The sequence below is a fragment of the Coregonus lavaretus genome (assembly GCF_964263955.1).
Source record: "Coregonus lavaretus genome assembly, chromosome: 6".
Classification (NCBI taxonomy): Eukaryota; Metazoa; Chordata; class Actinopteri; order Salmoniformes; family Salmonidae; genus Coregonus; species Coregonus lavaretus.
This window is the reverse complement of record NC_139993.1, coordinates 55,239,545-55,248,747: the sequence shown is the minus strand read 5'-3', so window position 1 is coordinate 55,248,747 and position 9,203 is coordinate 55,239,545. Positions and strand designations below refer to the sequence as shown.

The window sequence follows — 9,203 nt, the reverse complement described above, 5'->3', positions numbered from 1 at the left end:
ATTCGTTTAGTACTAGATTTATCCAGTGACACCTGTAAAATCAATTTGCGTAGTCAAAGATTATAGAGCTGATTTGAGAAGTCTGTGTTGAGGCCCTCCACTCCCCCACAACACAGCCATCAACATGGTGACTGTAACCAACAAACATAGACCTCACCAGAAGCATAACCAATCCTTTATGCACAAGAGTAAGCTAACCTTATACCTATGTTGATTTGGAGAAAGTGGTAAATAGATTAATGATAATAGCTGAGCTCATTTAGGAGTATATTTAATTTTCACTCTTTTGTGATACGTGGTGTGTGCTTTTGTTGTTGCCCAGTGAACTTGGTTAAACAGAGGCAGTGATGGAGAAATTGGGAGAGTTCAGCTGTCCGGCGTGTCGTATGGGATTCCGCTCCCTCCGACTCCTGGAGAAACATAAAGCATTGTTCTGTATCGGGAACAGCATTGGAGATCCCGTGGTGCTAAGACAAGGGCAGCCAGAGCGCACGGGGATCTATCCAGAACCGGCACACACCCCTGATCTTATAAGGGTAAGTGCGTTGGCTCTTATAGTGGCCCTTGTAGTGTGTGTGTGTGTGTCTGTCTGTCTAACATTGATTGTTTCTGACAGCTGAGAGAGTAGAGCAGTATGCCCCTCCAGAACATGCAGGGGAGGACCAGTGCCACAGTATGGAGGGCTGGGAGAGAAGACAACCTACAGGCAGTGTGTCAGAGAGTCTAGCCTTAAGGAACCTCACTGAAGAGGTGCCTACCAACGCTCAATCCCACCCATCTAGACATGCAATACAACATAGTCACCTTGATAGTCCCTTTAATATTACAGAATATTAACATACAGACCTTAGACAAATGTCATGCTTTAAATTACAGTTTCACAAGCTGAGGATGTCGATTGAGGAGAGCATGCCCAACCTGCCTAAATGGCCCACTGAGGCAGAGGGTCTGGAGGTCAAGGTGTTAGGGAGGCAGTGGGGCCACAGGGAGAGACTGAGAAAGATGGCAAAGCAGCACGACTGCCAGCTGGCAGAGATACAGGCCCACAACCCCCTCCTGGAGCAACAGAGAGTGGGTAAGTAAGGGGCCGTAGTGATAGAGAGTTTACACACAAATAAATACTGTAGATTGATCTGATGCTGCTGTTCTCCCATGTAGAACATGAGCTAATATGGAGACAGGTTGACACCATACAACACAGAAAAAAAACAAGACACCGGTATGCAAAGCAAGCAACAGTGTGAGTAATTCAACACACGTTACATTTTCGTCATTTAGCAGACGCTCTTATCCAGAGCGACTTACAGTTAGTGAAAACATATTTTTTATTTTATTTTTATACTGGCCCCCCGTGGGAATCGAACCCACAACCCTGGCGTTGCAAACGCCATGCTCTATCAACTGAGCTACATCCCTGCCGGCCATTCCCTCCCCTACCCTGGACGACGCTGGGCCAATTGTGCGCCACCCATGAGTCTCACGGTCGCGGCCAGTTGCGACAGAGCCTGGATTCGAACCAGGATCTCTAGTGGCACAGTTAGCACTGCGATGCAGTGCCTTAGACCACTGCGCCACTCAGGAGACGTTCACTTTGTGTGTGTTGGTCAGAGATAGCGCGGCAGCCTGGGGCCCTGGCAGGGCAGGGCAGGGCAGGGCAGCACGGCCCACCTGGAGACTCTGCTGCTGGAGCTAAGGGATCACGAGGAGCGGAATGAGGAGGTTCTACAGCAGCTCAGACCACATGACCACCCTGCACCCGGGGTGAGTTAGTTATAGCCACTAGAGGGCAGCAGAGGACCCTCTAACAACAGGGCACACAACGGAAAACGAAAATGGGTGTTTCCTGGGGCAGGAGGAAGAGTGAGTGTCAGTCCTGCATGGTCTCTCATTGGGGTATGGAGGTAGTCCCTCCCTGTTTCAGTCCATTTACCTCCTGTTTGGTGGCTAATGACCATGACCCTGATGAGTTATAGATGTCTGTCAGAAAAAGAAAGAAAGATGTTCTTCTGTGCTCTTCATAGGGTCAAAGAGGTCAGGTCTGACTCACACATATGTTTCTAAACACTTTTACATTCATGTGGGTGCTACCATGTTAAGAATAATCCTGAATGAATCGTGAATAATGATTAGTGAGAAAGTTAGACACACAAATATCATATCCCCTCAAAAATGCTAACATTCCCTGTTATTGTAATGGTGAGAGGTTAGATGCTAAGCTACAGGACTGTTTTGCTAGCACGGGATTCTTCCGATAGCATTGAGGAGTACACCACATCAGTCACTGGCTTCATTAATAAGGGCATCGATGACGTCATCCCCACAGTGACCATACGTACAGTTGAAGTCGGAAGTTTACATACACTTAGGTTGGAGTCATTAAAACTCGTTTTTCAACCACTCCACACATTTCTTGTTAACAAACTATAGTTTTGGCAAGTCGGTTAGGACATCTACTTTGTGCATGACACAAGTAATTTGTCAAACAATTGTTTACAAACAGATTATTTCACTTATAATTCACTGTATCACAATTCCAGTGGGTCAGAAGTTTACATACACTAAGTTGACTGTGCCTTTAAACAGCTTGGGAAATACAAGAAAATTATGTCATGGCTTTAGAAGCTTCTGATAGGCTAATTGACATCATTTGAGTCAATTGGAGGTGTACCTGTGGATGTATTTCAAGGCCTACCTTCAAACTCAGTGCCTCTTTGCTTGACATCATGGGAAAATCATAAGAAATCAGCCAAGACCTCAGAAAGAAATTGTAGACCTCCACAAGTCTGGTTCATCCTTGGGAGCAATTTCCAAACGCCTGAAGGTACCACATTCATCTGTACGCAAGTATAAACACCATGGGACCACGCAGCCATCATACCGCTCAGGAAGGAGACGTATTCTGTCTCCTAGAGATGAACGTACTTTGGTGCGAAAAGTACAAATCAATCCCAGAACAACAGCAAACGACCTTGTGAAGATGCTGGAGGAAACAGGTACAAAAGTATCTATATCCACAGTAAGACGAGTCCTACATCGACATAACCTGAAAGGCCGCTCAGCAAGGAAGAAGCCACTGCTCCAAGACCGCCATAAAAAAGCCAGACTACGGTTTGCAACTGCACATGAGGACAAAGATCGTACTTTTTGGAGAAATGTCCTCTGGTCTGATTAAACAAAAATATAACTGTTTGGCCATAATGACCATCGGTAACTTGCAAGCTGAAGAACACCATCCCAACTGTGAAGCACGGGGGTGGCAGCATCATGCTGTGGGGGTGCTTTGCTGCAGGAGGGACTGGTGCACTTCACAAAATAGATGGCATCATGAGGAAGGAAAATTATGTGGATATATTGAAGCAACATCTCAAGACATCAGTCAGGAAGTTAAAGCTTGGTCGCAAATGGGTCTTCCAAATGGACAATGACCCCAAGCATACTTCCAAAGTTGTGGCAAAATGGCTTAAGGACAACAAAGTCAAGGTATTGGAGTGGCCATCTCAAAGCCCTGACCTCAATCCTATAGAACATTTGTGGGCAGAACTGAAAAAGCGTGTGCGAGCAAGGAGGCCTACAAACCTGACTCAGTTACACCAGCTCTGTCAGGAGGAATGGGCCAAAATTAACCCAACTTATTGTGGGAAGCTTGTGGAAGGCTACCCGAAACGTTTGACCCAAGTTAAACAATTTAAAGGCAATGCTACCAAATACTAATTGAGTGTATGTAAACTTCTGACCCACTGGGAATGTGATGAAATAAATAAAAGCTTAAATAAATCATTCTCTCTACTATTATTCTGACATTTCACATTCTTAAAATAGAGTGGTGATTCTAACACATTTTTACTAGGATTAAATGTCAGGAATTGTGAAAAACTGAGTTAAAATCTATTTGGCTAAGGTGTATGTAAACTTCTGACTTCAACTGTACATACCCCAACCAGAAGCCATGGATTACAGGCAACATCCGCACTGAGCTAAAGGGTAGAGCTGCCGCTTTCAAGGAGCGGCACTCTAACCCGGACGCCTATAAGAAATCCCACTATGCCCTCTGACAAACCATTAAACAGGCAAAGAGTCAATACAGGACTAAGATTGAATCGTACTACACCGGCTCCGACGTTTGTCCAATGTGGCAGGGCTTGAAAACTATTACAGACTACAAAGGGAAGCACAGCCGTGAGCTGCCCAGTGACACAAGCCTACCAAACGAGCTAAATCACTTCTATGCTCGCTTCGAGGCAAGCAACACTGAAGCATGCATGAGAGCATCAGCTGTTCCGGATGACTATGTGATCACGCTCTCCGTAGCCGATGTGAGTAAGACTTTTAAGCAGGTCAACATTCACAAGGCCGCAGGGCCAGACGGATTACCAGGACGTGTACTCCAAGTATGTGCTGACTAACTGGCAAGTGTCTTCACTGACATTTTCAACATGTCCCCGACTGAGTCTGTAATACCAACATGTTTCAAGCAGACCACCATAGTCCCTGTGCCCAAGGACACTAAGATAACCTGCCTAAATGACTACCGACCCGTAGCACTCACGTCTGTAGCCATGAAGTGCTTTGAAAGACTGGTCATGGCTCACATCAACACCATTCTCCCAGAAACCCTAGACCCACTCCAATTTGCATACCGCCCCAACAGATCCACAGATGATGCAATCTCTATTGCACTCCACACTGCCCTTTCCCACCTGGACAAGAGGAACACCTACGTCAGAATGCTATTCATTGACTACAGCTCAGCGTTCAACACCATAGTGCCCTCATAGCTCATTACTAAGCTAAGGACCCTGGGACTAAACACCTCCCTCTGCAACTGGATCCTGGACTTCCTGACGGGCCGCCCCCAGGTGGTAAGGGTAGGTAACAACACATCTGCCACGCTGATCCTCAATACGGGGGCCCCTCAGTGGTGCGTGCTCTGTCCCCTCCTGTCCTCCCTGTTCACCCATGACTGCATGGCCAGGCACGACTCCAATACCATAATTAAGTTTGCAGACGACACAACAGTGGTAGGCTTGATCACCGACAACGATGAGACAGCCTATAGGGAGGAGGTCAGAGACCTGGCCGTGTGGTGCCAGGATAACAACCTCTCCCTCAACGTGATCAAGACAAAGGAGATGATTGTGGACTACAGGAAAAAAAAGAGGACTGAGCACGCCCCCATTCTCATCGACGGGGCTGTAGTGGAACAGGTTGAGAGCTTCAAGTTCCTTGGTGTACAGGAGACTGAAAATATTTGGCATGGGTCCTCAGATCCTCAAAAAGTTCTACAGTTGCACCATCGAGAGCATCCTGACTGGTTGCATCACCGCCTGGTATGGCAACTGCTCGGCCTCCGACCGCAAGGCACTACAGAGGGTAGTGCGTACGGCCCAGTACATCACTGAGACCAAGCTTCCTGCCATCCAGGACCTCAATACCAGGCGGTGTCAGAGGAAGGCCCTAAAAATTGTCAAAGACTTCAGCCACCCTAGTCATACACTGTTCTCTCTGCTACCGCACGGCAAGCGGTACCAGACCACCAAGTCTAGGTCCAAAAGGCTTCTTAACAGGTTCTACATGTACATATTACCTCGACTAACCGGTGCCCCCGCACATTGACTCTGTACCGGTACCCCCTGTATATAGCCTCCCTACTGTTATTTTATTTTACTGCTGCTATTTTTATTTTTTACTTATCTATTTTTTACTTTACTCTAGAATCATTGCAATTTGATAGGATTCTATGTTCCCCTGATCCACTAGCAGTGGGGTCTGAGCTCCATAAGATCCAGAGAGAACACACCCACCACATGGCCAGCATCCAGGCTGAGATCGAGAGCCTTCACAGGGAGGTAGAGAGGGTCAGAGAAGCCCCCAGGAACCGGAGGCTGCTCCCACCCCCTCCACCTCCACCTTAACCCCTGTTCCCTGCCCCGCCAGCCATGCATCATCCCTTGGCCCAGATGCATGCTCCTCCAGCCCTGGTAAAGCTGTGACATCAATATTGCTTTCATCTATCCAGTTCTCTCTGATCAGTGAAAATGATGTGAACAAAAGAAGACATTAGACCCATATAGTATATCCACCCTATGTTCCTGTTACAGACCCAGCCCAGGCCCCATTCCTCTCCCTATGACCCTGCGTGAGTCCATTATGACATCTATGTTGTCTTTAAGGCAATTTGAGTTTATATATTAGTATTAACCCTACCTTTACTTACAATTATTAGAAACAATTTTGTTACCTCTAACACATTTTTCTAACTCTAACTCTCTACAGGTGTACAGGTATGAAATACCTCTAAACTACTCTAAACCCTGTTGGTTTCTAATGCTGGTTTCGTGGTCTTCTATGACCTGGTGCTGGGGTTAGATGCCATGCTGAGGGTTCTGCGTCTAGCGTCTGGTCTCTACTCTGGGGGCCAGGAGGTGGGGCGGCCTACCCCACTGCTCCCTGTGCAGTGCCAGCCTGGAGGGGCTTCTCCTTACTCCCACACTGTGCCCCTCAGGAACTATGCCCCACTGGCAGTCAAACAGCCTATGCCCAGGCACCCTGAGAAGAAAAAGTAACTGTGAAACTCAACCATAGCATGATGGCTGGAGTACATCAGTGACATCACACCTTCCCTGAGATCAAAAGGCAATTGTTACTCACAGAGTGACAGACTTGTCTCTTGCTCTGTTAGCTCAGGTTGACTTTGAGTTGTGTGTATTGTTCAGAAGGTTGCTGGTTTCGCCGTTCGTGTCCACTCGGGGTGGAGCAAAATGCACTCTGTTACATTTGTCTAAGACAAAACTCTCTCCCTTCAGGATGCAGCCGTCTCCCTCCCTGTCTCTGGTGGTTGAGCTCCAGGCTGCTGGGGGTCTGGACGCCTATGGTCAGGAGGTCCAGAGGCTGGTGTCCCAGGGCTGGGCACGGCTGGAGTTCTTCGACCAGCACAACCAGTTCCAGAGCGGGTAATGGAGGGTTCCAGTACGTGCCCTCCCCGTCAAACCCTCCCTCAGCCCAGGCCAGCTCAACTCAGTCCCTCAGGTGAGGGAAGACACCTGTCTGGCTGACTGCTAGTGGTTAGAATTAAGTTGGATTGGAATATCCATTATATGTAATGATGGCTTAAAATGACAAAGAATGATGACATGGGATACATATAAAAAAAAATCCAACAAATGCAATGCTGTTATGTGTTAGGAAGTTATGAGTTGTGAAACCCATGTGAAATAACGTGACACACATGATGAAACACACATGAAGGGGTCAAAGTCTAAGATGTGTATCTGTTTGTCTCCTCTAGATGGGCAACATGGAGCTGTGTTACGGGTGGTCAATGCTTGGGACGGGGACGTTCAGTCCCTCGCTAAGATTGACCCTAGCAACACCAGCCAGTATAAGTACCCCTCCATGGTGCGGTTCATGATACTGCCAAATACTCTACCTTCTCTGACCGCATCATTGTACTGTTTCAACCTGACTGTTAGCCAGTAGAGTGTGGTAACCTTCCAAAAATGGGTCTGAACTATAGTACTTAGTTATTTGCTCAGGAGGACTGGGGTAGGAATCACTGCTGTAGATGCTGACCTGGGGTGTTCAGTCCATCATAAAGCTTCAGAGTTTCTTCTGTTGATAGCAGTTCTTCTGTCATTCCAGGTTTCAAATCTCCCTGCAACTCTTCAAGGAAACACACCCCTTACCATGCCAGCAGCCAGTTACTTTCTCTCTCTCCTTCCCTACACTGATCACAAGGACCATCCCCCCGTGAACACAATCAGAGGTGAAAAAGAGAGATGTTGTGGGATGGAATCTCTTCCTCACCTCTGATGATGATGATGACTTTGATGATTGCAGTATTTGGTAATCAGTAAAGGAATACTAATTCAGACCATAGAGTTGTGTGACTTCATTTGACCTCTTCCATTGATTGTTGTAAGTCAAATAAAATGTTCTTGGTTGCATACACATATTTAGCAATGTTATTGTGGGTGTAGCGAAATGCTTGTGTTCCTTGCTCCAACAGTGCAGTAGTATCTAACAATTCACAACAATACACACAAATCTAAAAGTAAAATAATGGAATTAAGAAATATATAAATATTAGGACGAGCAATGTCGGCGTGGCATTGACTAGAATAAAGTAGATATATACATATGAAATGAGTAAAACAGTATGTAAACATTATTAAAGTTACCAGTGATTCCATGTCTATGTACATAGGGCAGTAGTTGTCTGGAAGTCTTGTTCATTTTACAAATAAATACATTTTTCATTGTTTGTTTTCTATTATGGTAATGATGAAGACAGTTAACATAGCTCAAGTACAGGTAGTATCTAATTTAGCTCTAATCTCTAATACATTTTCACAACACACACATTTCCAGTGAGATCGATCCCTTGCTTCTTGGAGGAAGAGGAGGTAGAGAAGTGTTGGGTGTCATTGTGGACAGGGTGAGGGGGGCACCTCAGGGAGAGGGAAGCCTTCGACTGAAGGGATACAGCCAAAGGACTGGAAAGGTGAGCCAAGGCCCGGGGAATTATGTGTGTTAAATGCTGGAGTTTGTAGTGGTGTGGGATTATTAATCTCTATGTAAGTATTTGTCTCTATCAATCTTCTGGTCAGACAGTGTATGTCTATCTGTGAGGCAGGTTTGAGAGCCTCATCAGACTTTATTTCCCCTAATTGTTGCCTCTCACAGGTGCTAATGTGTGGGGACTCAGGATTACACTGCTTCACTTCCACAGCATGCTACTCCATAATATATGGCGACTTCATCTTTGGGGAATCCCTTTGAGCCATACGGTGATGATGCTGTGGCCAGACTGCAAATCTACAGTGGAGATTAGGCACAACCACTCTTACCCCTCTAAGGACTGCTTCCAGGTCAGCCTTCTCCACCTGGTGTTCCTTTGATTTTATTGATCAATCAATCAATTATTACACTATGTCTGGTAGACCATCTTTGGGCCTCTGTATCAGTTATGCGTTACTGTTTTGTGACAGGTGTCTGTGGATGGAGCCTTGGACCTGCCAGGGTCAGGCTATACCCTAGGTCTCTGGTCCCTCAGCCCCCCTGGAGCATTCTTCCACGGGTCCCGCTGGGTGGCCCAAGGTCCCCCAACACCCATCCTCCACCCGGACCCCAGCAGCAGCCTGACTGCACCCCAATGGACAGACAGATTCAAGGTAGCCAGACTCATCTTTCTGGTGGGCTACTAA

At 46.6% G+C, this 9,203-nt stretch overlaps 1 pseudogene across 1 annotated transcript; it reads left to right on the top strand.

Annotated features, from left to right (window-relative positions):
* Positions 1-124: 124 nt before the first annotated feature.
* Positions 125-9,203, top strand: LOC311131081 (annotated as a pseudogene). The gene is made up of 12 exons: positions 125-188; positions 340-536; positions 617-750; positions 877-1,071; positions 1,615-1,761; positions 6,274-6,281; positions 6,331-6,541; positions 6,804-7,026; positions 7,286-7,395; positions 7,639-7,696; positions 8,683-8,867; positions 8,988-9,203. The product of its transcript is annotated as an uncharacterized misc_RNA (transcript).